The sequence below is a fragment of the Sarcophilus harrisii genome, chromosome 3 (assembly GCF_902635505.1).
Source record: "Sarcophilus harrisii chromosome 3, mSarHar1.11, whole genome shotgun sequence".
Taxonomy (NCBI): Eukaryota; Metazoa; Chordata; class Mammalia; order Dasyuromorphia; family Dasyuridae; genus Sarcophilus; species Sarcophilus harrisii.
The window spans coordinates 537,282,175-537,295,563 of record NC_045428.1 but is presented as its reverse complement, the minus strand read 5'-3'; the positions used below and the strand labels follow the sequence as shown (position 1 = coordinate 537,295,563).

Here is a 13,389-nt window from a genome sequence, read left to right as displayed (position 1 = left end):
GGAAAGCTGCCCAGAGCCCTCCAGAAAACCGAACTAAGAACATTATAATAAATTGTCCAGCTTAACATAAGAAGAAATAGAATACTTAAATAATCCCATTTTAGAAAAATTAAAAGAATATGCTAAAAATGAGTTTCTTGGGAAAAAATTCCAATGTACAAAAGTGTGAATTATACTAAAAACTGGAACAATTCGTTTCGTTACCATATAAATTATTTGGAAAAAAATAGCAAAACAAACCTAGAACTCTACTACATTCCTAACATGAAATAATATGGTTTTGGTATTTAAAGTAGGAAGAGGAACAAAAAAGAAAGAAGACTATAGATTAATTTCCCTAGTGAATACTGACACTTTCTGACTCTGCTAATGTTTCCTCTTTGGCTCTCTCTGGATCACTCTCTGTTTCTATCTCTGTCTCTCTGTTTCTCTTTGTGTGCCTCTCTGTGTATGTTTGTCTCCCTTTTCTCTCTTTGGTTATGTGTTCATCTACCTCTTTGTTTTCTTTCTTTACTCCATTTCTTTCTGTGTCTGCTAATGTTTGTTCTCTGGCTCACTCTGTGTCTTTGTCTGCGTGTGTGTGTGTGTGTGTGTGTGTGTGTGTGTGTGTGTGTATGAGTCTCTTTTCTGTCTTTGTCTCTGCTTTCAGGTACTTGCTAATCTTCTTCTTGGTCTTCTTTCTTTACTACATTTTCCTTTTCTTTGCTAATGTTTTCTGTCACTGTCTCTATCTCGATGTGAGTCTGTCTCTCTCCTCCCCTTTCTCAATCCCTGCCCCTCTTCTCCCAACTAATTTTTTCTCTCTCTCTTATTGTTTAAATACTTTTCATGCCAGAATCACAACTTATGTGTATCTTCCCTTGGACCTTTCCTGTTATTTCTTGTTCCCATTTTTCCCCTCAAGCATAGAATCTTTCATTGTTATTTTTGTTCCCTAGTATCTAGCACAGTGCCTGCCACATAGTGGGTAATTAATAAATGGTTAGTGATTGATTGACTGTGCCTTCTTCTGTCTCCAATTTTATGTCTTTCTTACTATTAATCCTAACTTCACTACTACTAATGTCACAGAAGTCTCTTCTCTTAACTGAGATTAGTTTCCCTATTTTCACAATGAACATATAGACCTAGACCGTCCCTAAGATCCTTCCTGTGAGTCTCTTTGCTCCTGTGGCTCATTTAGTTTCGACTTCATCTTCTCTTTATTTCTGTCTCTCTCTGTATGTCTTTCTCTGTCTCTGTCTCTCTGTGTCCTTTTGTCTCTGTCTCTATCGTTTTCTCTACGTGTTTCTGTCTGTCTATCTTTGTCTCTGTGTCTCTCTTTTTCTCTATGTATCTGTGTTGTGTCTCTCTGCCTCGGTCTCTATGTCCTCTCTCTCTGTCTTTCTGTCTGTTTGTCTTCTCCCTGTGTGTCTCTCTTTGTCTATTTCTCTGTCAATCTCTCTATTTCTGTCTGTCTCTGTCTATCTCTGTCTCTGTATCTATCTCTCTTTGCCTGTCTCTCTGTCTCGCTGTTTGCCTCTTTCCCTCTCTCTGTCTCTGTCTCTCTCTGTGGTCTCACAGATGCATCTCTCCATCCTCCCATCTATATAGCTATCAAAGTGATTATTGTGGGGTACAAAACTGACTGTAAAGGTCTGAAACTGAATAGGTGCACTTGAATCAGACAGCTGAGCACTTAAGGCTAATTACCTATTGGACAATAACTCTATCAGCATGTTTGGAATTTCTCTTCTCACAGTTGACACTAGCTCAATGATTGGGGTAAAGAGAATTGTAGGGAAGGATAGGGGGATAGAGTGAGAAGTGAGAGAACTTCACTTGATCTCAGGAGGAGGAGGAGAAAAGTGTGGAGATTTGTGGAGATTCTGAACTCTAGAATCAAGGAAGGATCCTTGGCAAAACTCCTGGCAGTTTTGTCGATCTCCTTCACTTCTCCCCCTAAAGACCAAGGACTTTTGCTTATCTGACTCTGGCTGATTCTGAGGGCTCCAGGGACCTAGCCCGGACTTTAAAACTGACCACGCCACTCTCCCATTTGTTAAACTGTCTACATCCTTCCTACCTACTAGAGTTAGGATTCAAAGATAAACTCACTTGTCTGTTCATTTAAAGCTTCTAGGTTCAAATATTAGCTCTTTAATTGAGGGACTGCTAAATGGGTCTGAATGGCTGTTGAAGACACAAAAAAGGCTAGAAGAAGATATCAGGTTCACAAACTCATTGTCATTTTTAACTTCTCAGCAACCCACACAGTTGCTAGATCTAATGTCAGTTTTCTTTTTATTCTGGCTTGGAACATTTATATGAAAAGTGTTTGGTCCCAACACACAAAATGGCCCTTGGTACAGATTGTGAATTATCAACTCAAGGAGAAAATATTGCTAGCAGTTAGAAAGAAACAATTCAAATATCAAAGAGCCACAATCAGGTTTATTCAGAACCCAACATGTTCCACATTAAAGGATTGAAGGGCCTAGAATATGATATTCAAGAAGGTAAAGGATCTTGGACTAAAACCAAGAATCAACTATCCGGCAAAACTAAGCATTATCTTTCAGGGGAAAAGATGGACTTGCAGTGAAATAGGAAATTTCCAATCATTTCTAATGCAAAAAGCAGAAAAGAACAGAACATTTTATCTTCAGGATAAATTGTATCTTCAAAACTCAAGAGAAGTTAAAAAAGGTAAAGGGGGAAGAAAAACTATATTTTTTGATGATTAAAATGTTTACCTCCCTATTTGATAAAATGATAATATCTGTAATTCTTGAGAAGTATATCTTTGTAAGGGAGTTAGAAGGGGTAAACTGAAATTATAGGTATAAATTGACTTTAATGTGATAATATAAAAAGGAAATTAGGTATGGTATTGTATTGGGAGAAGATGAAAGGGGAACGAAGATGGAATAAATTGCATCATATGAAGAAACACAAAAGAGGGGATAAAGGGATGAGTATGAGCACTGCTTGAACCTTATTCTCATTGGATTTGGCTCAAAGAGGGAATTACATATATACTTTGGTATAGAAATATTCTTCATTCTATAAAGAAGTAAGAGGGGAAAGAAAAAAGAGAAGTGGAGTCATAGAAGGGAAGACAAAAGTAGAGGGGGAAAGGGATAAGAAGCGGGGCTGAAAAAGGGAGGACATATTGAGAGAGATGGTGGTGAGAAATAAAGCACTGATGTGAAGGGGAAAAGGGAAAGAAAATATAACCTGGAAAGATAGGATGGAGGGAAATGCAGAGTTAATCAACTTAACTGTGAATATGAGTTGGATGAAGGTTCCCATGAAACAGCAGTGAATAACAGAGTGGATTAAAAAACAGAATCCTACAATATGTTGTTTATAAGAAACACATTTGACACAAAGAGGTATATAAAGAGTAAATGTAACAGGCTTGAACAGAATTTATCATGCTTAAGCTGAAGTAACAAAAGCAGGGATAGGAATTCTGATCTCAGATAAAGCAAAAATAAAAATAGATCTTATTAAAACAAGATAAGGAAGGAAAGTATATTTTGATAAGGGTACTATATATGTATACATCAAGTAGCCAGTTACAGGAGGAAATAGATAGCAAAACTATAACCTTCCCCTCTCAGAATCAGACAAATCTAACCACAAAATAAACAAGAAAGAAACTAGGGAGGTTCATAGAATCCTAGAAAACCTAGATATGATAGACCTCTGAAGAAATCTGAATAGGAACAGAAAGGAATACACCTTTTTCTCAGCAATACATGGCACCAATATAAAAACTGACCATGCATTAGGGCACAAAAAAATCTCATAATCAAATTCTAAAAGGAAAAAGTAATAAATATTTCCTTTTCACACCACAATCAATAAAAATTATATTCAATAAAGGAGCCAGCAAAGATATGCTAAAAACCAATTGGAAACTGAATAATCTAATTCTAAAAAATGAGTGAGTGTAGTGCTGGAGAAACTGAGGCAAGATAGAGATTAGAGAGTTTTTAATACTTTATTAATTGGAGAGTATGATTGACTGGACAGGACTGTCATTTCAAAGTATCCAGTGGCGAATGTGAGAATCCCAGGCCTTTTAAACGCCTTGAAACAAAGAAAGAAAAGAGCAGGAAGTTTCTGGGCCATAAATTTGGGGAGCCAGAGTCAGAATATCTGAATAAACATAAGTAAAGACGTCAATGAGGTATCCTAGATAGTCTTATCTTTTGGAATATGTAGAGGGTGTGATGCCATAAATTCTTGAGGACAGAAAGAGTTAAGAGCCAGAAAGTCTGAACTCCCCCTTATCTTGAGTCTTACATTAACAATTTATAACCTAGAGCAAGTGACCCTCATTCTTAATGAACCAGAAGGGAAAGTTGCAACTAAGGGGATTGAGACAGAACAGTTAAAGAAACTGAGGCAGAGCAATTTAGGGAACTTGAGGCAGAACAATTTAAAGAAACTAAATCAGAACAATTAGGGAAACTGGGTCAGGACAATAAAAGAGAACTGTGGCACAACATTCCATACTCTCTCTCTTTGGAGTATTCAAATCATTGAATCACCTTTCCCCAGATACCCAGGAGGTCTAAGCACCATAATTTTGACTAATCCTATGTGAAGTAAATAAACCAAAATAAAACTAGAAAAATGCAAGGACAAGTCTCTCCCTGATAACCCCAGAGTTAGCAGCAATACAAAGGCTCTCTGTTGCAAGCATGTCAGGTCCTCTGCAGTTGGGGCACCATCTCAGCCAGAGAATCCAGTTTGAGATGGCCAGTTCACTGTGAGTTAGGTGATCTGCAGTCATTTGTACACTTAACTCAGCCTCTGCTTATAGAGGGTGTAGCAGGGCTCAAGGGCTCAAGGCCCATTTAGAGGGGTAACCCTCTCCAAGGGAGAAGGGTGAGGCTTGGAGTAGCTTCATCTGCCCCTGCCCAGAGGAACAGACAGGGCCGCAAAAAGAACCAGATGGTTCTGCCATCTGCTGCTCTGTTAGATGGCAGAGCAGATTATGCACAGTTAGACCAAAGCAGGCAAACTCTGAACTTGTAGATGCCTGATATCAAACTACAATCCTTTGAGATTGCTGAAATACTAATTAATGAACTGAGGTTACAAGACTGGAAAAATAGGTCAGAGAGACTGCTAATCCCAAGAGAGGTGTCTGATTTCTGGTTGTTTCTAAAAAAATAATAATTCCAAGAACTGAGTCTGCCAGGGCAATTCTGACAGAATAAGGGGTTCCCATTCTTTCAGGTATTTTGTGAAAAATTTGCCAGTTTCCCCAATTTTCTATCTCTTCCTCTCTGTTTTTCTCACGGAAAGGAATTATCAAATGACCATTCCACATATAAATCCCAAGAGGGGATCAAAATTCCTATACATAACAGACTAGTACAGTAAGTTTCCTAAAAATCCCTCAAACATACAGCAATAGTTAGTTTTAACAAATCCCATCCCAAATCTTAAACACACAGTAATAGATGACCCAGGCAAGGTTTAACAATAGTTAGTTTTACAAATCCCATCCCAAATCTTAAACACACAGTAACAGATGACCCAGGCAAGGTTTAATAATCATTCATCAACCATTTCCAAAGTCCCTCATATCAGTCCAAAGTACACTAGAAGCTGAGCCCATGGCTTCATTCAAAAATTGCTGCAGGCTGAGAAATGGTCTGGATGGCTCTCATTCCATGTAGAGGGTGGTGTGCCATGCTGACAATGAAAGCTGATCAAAGCTGATCTAGGTCCGAGAAGCAAGTCAATATCTGTAATTTTTCCAAAATCTAAACCCCCCCAAAAACACAAATCTAACAGATAAAGGTTAAAACAGCCTGAGATAGAAAGAATGGTCCACAAGACTACTGCAAAGTGCAAAGAGCCAACAGCTTCCTATGTGAAGAGATGAGTTTGTTTTACAGGACAGGCAAAACGGCTGTAGTCTTGTCGTAACAGCAGTTAGGTCACACAGACTACTGTTAATTGTCCTCTCATCATTTAGAAAACTTAAAAAAAAACACATATCCCATAATAGACAGATAACCAGGCTAAATACTTATTTGCCTAAGCATTTAGGATACAATGATTACATATAATCAGACTGAAAATAGCAAGGTATGACATAAATGAATTGCATTAACAGTTTCTTATTGACCATTGCTCTTGGAGCAGGTTGTGGTCCCTTTAAGAAACTGCATTTGTAATTCCTTTCAGATTGATTTATTCCTTTCTGATTCCGAAGCCCTCCTAGCAGACACATCATCAGTACAGGAAGCTAGGGTCATTGATTCACAAATCCTGGTGAAAAGCATCCCTTTGAATTCCAATAGGATATCTGGGCTTGTCCCGGCCCCCACCAGATCTGAGACAACTTGGGCTGTCCCAGCCCCATTCTGATGATCTTTTCAGACCTCCCAACCCCCACCAAGACAAGCAATATAATGAGCTTCTATCAATTAAGGCTTTTGCAGATAGACCTTGGCAGTGCCCTTTACAGCCAGGATCTTTCTGCCCACTGGAATACTGTTTCCAGTGCTATCTTTTCTTTACCTTCACCTATTTCCTCAAGCAGACTTTAACCTTACTTCCAACACCCATAATAAACCTCTTTTATCAATCTAGGTTTTTGGATCTGTAAATTCCGTTCCAGGAACTTCTTGCACTGCCAGAAGGGAGTTTCCCAAAACTCCCTACCCTGTGCCAAATCCACAGAGGTTGCAGGGGGGCTGCACTTGACTCCCTGAACCCTGAACCTGCCAGTAGACCTCATTTAACTCCCTGACCACCAGTAACCCAAATTTCATTTGGGTACCCCAAATCTAAACCTCATCATTTGGTTCCCTGACCAAAATCCTTGAAAACTAGACATAATTTGGTGACCAAACAGAACCCCAACTTTGATTCCAAATTCTTCTGGAGTTTTTTTTCCCTAACCTCAGGACACTTGCTTAAACTTTCCTCAGCTGCTCCACAGAGAGATGAATAGCCTTGCTAAACCAGGTTATGTTTCTCTCTCTCCCTCACTCATTTTCCCACCCAACCTTACAGCTGGGAACGTTTTCTGCTCCTAATTTTCTCAGTCCCAAGACCTTTTGCTTTTAGCACACTCTCTCCTATTTCTCTGGATTGGCATTCTATGCCCCCACCAACAATTAAAGGTTTCTTTTCTAAGCTCCAACCCTGGCCATGTTGCAGCTTCAAGAAAGACCTTTGCAATGATGGCTGGGGAATAAAATTCCAAATCAAGGAAAATTAGATTGTTAAGAGTAAAGATAGCTTCTTTCTTTCTTTCCTCTTCTCATTCCCTGACTGCAGCAGGAAATGAGTTAGAGGGAGAGACTGAAACTATTTGAAACTCCTTAATTTCAATTTGGTGAACAGCTTTAAAGGAAAGAGGTCTGTCTTTCCTGTTGTCTTGTTCTCAAGTTCTCTCTAGGCTTGTTCTCTGTTCTATACCTGGTCCCTGACAAATTCTCCCTTGCTCTGTTGTGTCACAGTTCTACCTGTTTCTCTGGCATTACAGCTCAAGGAGTATTTTTGTTTGTTTGTTTGTTTGTTTTGTTTCCCTTCTCTAGAGAAGGCCCAGGGACTATAGAATATGAATGCTGTCTAGAGTTAGGTGAGGAGCTATTGAATGGAAAACAGAGAAATGTCACATCCATTCTTGCCACACCTCTCCTTTGCTACCCTGCCCTCATCACTGGGGGCCCTCCCACCCACTGAAGTAAGCCCAGCACATCACCCTTCTACAGTGGGGGGACAGTTCAAATTCCCGGGGGGATCACTGGTAAAACTGTTCCAAGAGCCTTGCCCTCATTATTGGTGGCCCTCCCACAAAGCAAGGCTCAAATTCAGGTTTGTTTGAGCACCATGGACCCTTGGGCAGACAAATTCCTGCAGAATGACAAAGTTTCTTTATCTCACCTTCCTAGAGATGTCTAGAGGACACTGTAGAAGGGAAAAGTTTGGGGCTTGTGACAGGATGGGTCAACTTTCTTTCTTCATTCCTAGAGATTCATTCTCCTTTAGTTTATCTTTTAATGCAGAGACACACTCAGCTGGAGAAAAATGCCTCAGTCTCAAAACCTGAACTCCGAATAGATTAGCTGAATTCCAATCTCTCTCTTCACCCACCAACTCTCTGGACAAGTCCATTTTTACAAGTGTTTTTTTTTCTTTCAAACCCTGGGACTGACTGACACACGTGCCCTCAGACAAAAAGTGGGGAGCCCAAACACACCCAGCACACTTGTCTCTTTCAAAGCTGAAAAACTCAGCCTCATGAGACCTGGGACCCACCCACCCCCTCAGCCCTCCATGTTTCTCCCACTCTGCTACAAATAGCCGTGTGACGACCCAAGCTAACACCCAGGATACCTTAGAATCAGCTGGAGTCAGGATAGGCAAAAGTCTTTGGTCTTTATTCTTGGTCTTTAGGGGTAGAAGTGAAGGGGATGGAAGCAGGATCTCCATGACCTCCTTCCTCGTCCACCACCAAAGTGACTCTGGCTCCTCTTACTCCACCCCCTAGTTCCTCCTATAATCCTCTGTATACACCAATTCTCAAGCCAGCACAGGATAATGGGAAGGGCCATTCCCCAAGCATATACCCATAGAGTATTGTCCAATCGGTAATTAGCCCTAAGTGCTCAGCAGTCCTGACCTCAGTGTAGTGACTCAAGAGTTTCAACCCTTTACACTGTGGGTTTTCCTTTAACTCTCTAACCTGAGACTCTCAGCTCTTTTCTTCTCAGGGCAACTTCTGCCTCCTGGGAAGACACTCAGAATGGAGGTGCCTTTTTAATACAAATCTCTCCCAGAATTAGACCTGTAGGTGCCATGAAAACTGTCTGAGAAGACCCCAGCCTCTGTCCTGCGTTGGAGCAGGAGGAACTTCCTTTCCAACATGACAGCAAACACCACAGGAGTTGAACTGCGACCCCCCCCCCCAACCAGTGTCCTGCTCTCTGGTTGGAATTTGGGGTCTGGCCCTGTTTCCCCTTTTAGCCTAGGCCCGAACACCTCAGTAGCTGGTAAGCTGGGTAGGCAGCACTTCGCACTCCTTCTGACCCCTTCCACCACCACCACCACCCCCCATAAAGAGTGGGGATAGTAGGAGGGAAGGCTTTGCTTATTTTTCTGGTGAGGTTGAGGAACCAACTCTATTTTTTTTAAAGCAGCACAGTTAGTTTAAACTGTATTCTTATCTTGCTCTGCAGCCCGGACAAGCAGGGACACGCCCATCCCTAGACCCTACCTCACAAAAGAGCAGCTGCTTACTAAATCTACTAGATATGAAGGCCTCCTGCCTACCCTGACTCTCTGAGTTCACAGCCTTAATCCCTGCCACCCTGAAATTTAGAGTGAAGGGGCTAAACTCTAGGCTACTTAACACGTTTTACTATAGAAAAAGAATCTTTTGCTCCCAGCATTTTCTCCTCCTTCTCTTTGATACTTAAATGGGCCAGCAGCATTCTTATAGGCAGCCCACAGAAGGAACCTAATTCATTGACAGCTAAAGGCCCCATTCCCTAATGTCACCATCTCAACCCTGGATGACACCCCACTTTTAATCTGCTCCTGAGGTCTATTTTTTTCTGGACTCCAAACTTTGGATTCTCAACTGCCCTTCAGCCTGGAAAACATGGACAACTGACTGGAGATGACTGACCGGGACAAACACACCTTAGATGCCCTGTTGCCATCCCCAAACCCCACACCTCACGCCTTACCTCATGGCATGAACCCCCAAAATCTCTACAACCCTTACCAGCTCAAAGCAATTAAGAGGAGATCATCACCCCTTTTAGCCCAAATGCATTTGGAGGTGACTGCATGAGGAGGGGAATGAAGAGGGGACCCCGGAGCTCTGAAAATCCTCAAAGGAGAAAATCTCCTTCAACTCTGCCTCAATAAGAGACCCTGCCCCAAGTTCTTTTTTTTCTCTTAAGTGAATTTAAGTTTGAACTGCTTGAGGGGGGAATAAAGAGGGCTGTGGTCCTTTTAAGAGACTGCATTTGTAATTCCTTTCAGATTGATTTATTGCTTTCTGATTCCCAAGCTCTCCTGGCAGACACATCATCAATCCAGGAAGCTAGGGTCATTGATTCACAAATCCTGGTCAAAAGCATCCCTTTGAATTCTGATAGGAGATTTGGGCTTGTCCCAGGCCCCACGGGATCTGAGACAATTTGGGCTGTCCCAGCCCAATTCTGATTATCTGCTCAGACCTCCCAATCCCCACCAAGACAAGCAATATAATGAGCTTCTATCAACTAAGGCTTTTGCAGATGGACCTTGGCAGTGCCTTTTATAGCCAGGATCTTTCTGCCCACTGGAATACTGTTTCCAGTGCTATCTTTTCTTTACCCTCACCTATTTCCTTAACCAGACTTTAACCTTACTTCCAATCCCCATAATAAAAAACCTCTTTTATCAATCTGGATTTTCGGGTCTGTAAATTTCTTTCCAGAAACTTCTTGCACCACCAGAAGGGAGTTCCCCAAAACTCCCTACCCTCGTGCCGAATCCACAGAGGTTACAGCGGAGCTCCACAGGACTCCCTGAACCCAAACCTGCCAGTAGACCTCATTTAACTCCCTGACCATCAGTAACACTAATTTCATTTGGGTATCCCAAATCTAAACTTCATCACTCTGATCATAGAGATCAATCACAGAAATAAAAAATGCAAGAACATAACTATGACATAACAGAAGCAGTCAAAACTCAACCTTCAGCACATACAGGATAAAATAGCTTTAACCCAATTTTATTCCAATCGTCCCATTAACTGTCAGAAGGTGGAGCTTTAAAACTCCCAAAAAGCATTAACTAACTATAAGCCAAAGAAATTTTACCTCCAATAACAGATTCCATTAATCAAATTTCAGATAAATCCTAAACAAATATTTATCATAACCTTATATTGATAGCAATAAGAAATCTGTCCCAGGAAGTTCACAACTTAGAACAATTATCATATCCAAGTAGATGTTTCATAAATGAACATTATCCATACAAATCAGTTTGCTTTTAAAATACCCAATACATAGAAAAATATCCCAAATTGCATATTGTCCATAACAGAAACATTTTCAAAAGGACAAAGAAAGAACTATTATTTTCAGAAGCCCTTTAAATAACCTCAGGATGACCCAATACAATCAATTAAAACTTATCCAGAATGTCCAAATACCACATAAGAGAATCTGAAAGATTCTTCAAAATAGCAATTAAACTTTTAGAAATAATCTTATCAAAGTATGGATCACATTTATGACCATATGCCTCAAACAAGAAAACCATTATGTATAAAGAAACAAATATTCAGTCAATTAACCTAAAAGTAATCCTGTCCCTTTAAATCACAATTTGCTGCACTGGCAGTAACTGAACCAAAAAAAAAAACAAAAAAAAACAAAAAAAAACGGCTGGAACATATGTAGGGGCATGAGGGGAGGCCACTCCTTCCCCCACTCCTACACCCTTGGACAAAAATTCCCTCAGGTCCCCCACTCAATTTTTACACAGAAATCCTTCCATTTAAAAAACTTTTCTCTTTCTTTTACTACTTAACTCTTCTCTTTCCCTCAGCGACATGCCTTAAACAATCTCCAACAACTTTCCTAACTGGATGCTTGCTAAAGTAGCAGAAAGCAGTGGGGGGAAGAGGGGTATGAATTGAATCTTTACCTTTGAAAACAAAGGATCCTCTTCCATTTCTCTCTCCCCAACCTCTTCTTCCTACTCCCAAAATCTTCCCAATGCTTTCTCTTATTCCCTGAAATCATCCAAACCTTTAATTGCTCCTACAAATCAATCCTTCATAAATCACCTGCATTCCTCTTTCCTTTATCTTTCAAAACCTGTAAGATTCACACTTATAGTGAATAGCTCAAAACTCTACAAAACCCACACGTCCAACAGAGCTGGATTTAAAGTATAACTTATGTTAACAAATAAACCAAATCAAACCAAACATTTTACAGAAGTTTTTTCTGCCTGAGTGTTTGTCTGACAAGAATTAGCATCTCTCTCTTATCTGTCCAGGTAGTTTTTATGGCCCAGCCCAAGCTAAGTTTGAATTTTATTGTTCTTTCTCTTCATCTCTAACTAAAGCAGGCTGTGTTTTTTTTTTTCCTCTTTAGTAATAAAGGTTTCAATATTCAAACAAATTCCAAGACCTTATACTCAGAATAAACAAATTTAGCATGTGCAGGCAATAGTAAAATTATTTCTCACAATTTTCAGAATCATCCCAAAGTTCCTAATCAAATGTTATTCTCCTGCCTGAGTTTCGATCAGATAAGGTTTTATTGCCCTTTACTGTAGCAGGCTCTGAAAACTCTTCAGCCCAGATTTTTTTTTCCTTTACTTACAAATTAGTATATCAGGTTAAAAAGTTTAAAATCACAAGCAAATTTTCAAATAACCAATTCCCAAATTTCTTAATCATTGTTCTTAAAACTTAACAGAGCTCTTAAATTAATAAAACAGGCAAATCACACAGAACATAGAACACAAATCACACAGAACACAGAACACAAATCACACAGACTGCAATTACAACATTAAACATTTAACACATACAGATCAGTTTGTTTCAGCCTGAAATTCTTCCTTCCCAGAATCCAAAGGGAGCTTCTCTAATCTTCCAAGCCCATTTGATACATTTCTCTCTCTTCACAGAGAATGCCTAGATAGAACCAGAACCAAGATTTTGCCCAGAGGCAACCAGAATCAGAACCAGACCAGATGGTGTCAGAACACCCAACCAGATTTATACTCTCGAATACCCAGAGTTGTTCCACTGAAACAAAGAACTGGATGTGTCACAGAAGACACTCAGAGGATATCTTCCAGCATCCCAGAATGATATCCTTCTCAGAATTTGATGCCCATCAGCATTTTATTATTCTGAGAATACAGATACTAGCATAAATGGATAGAACAGATAAACACATCAGATGTCCTAAAACAGACATGGAAACTTACTCTCTCAGGGCTGAATATGAAGGTGTGTACCATCGGGCGTGGCAGCAACTGAAAACCACTCTCTTCCCTGGAGACTCTGGAAACAAATCCAGAGGGCCACCTCTCCAGGCCAACAACTTAGATCTCTAGCCACCCCATGGCCAAAGGCAGAGACCCAAAGATCTCTAATCTCTGCTCCCATTCTCAGTTCCTAATATCTCGGTGGGAAGCTTACAAAATGTAATGCTGGAGAAACTGAGGCAAGATACAGATTAGAGAGTTTTTAATATTTTAATTGGAGACTATGATTGACTGGACAGGACTCTTGTCTCAAAGTGTCCAGTGGCGAATGTGAGGATCCCAGGTTTTTTATAGGCCTTGAAACAAAGAAAGAAAAGAGCAGGAAGTTTCTAGGCCATAAATTTGGGA

The 13,389-nt window shown here is 40.2% G+C and overlaps 1 protein-coding gene across 1 annotated transcript in view; it reads right to left on the bottom strand.

Moving 5' to 3' along the window:
- LOC100918980 (interferon-induced very large GTPase 1-like) overlaps positions 1–8,505 on the bottom strand; it is a 32,080-nt gene extending 23,575 nt beyond the window's left edge. The window contains 1 exon segment of the mRNA XM_003765334.4: positions 8,362–8,505. The gene's annotated coding sequence lies outside the window, so the exon portion shown is untranslated.
- Positions 8,506–13,389: the final 4,884 nt, after the last annotated feature.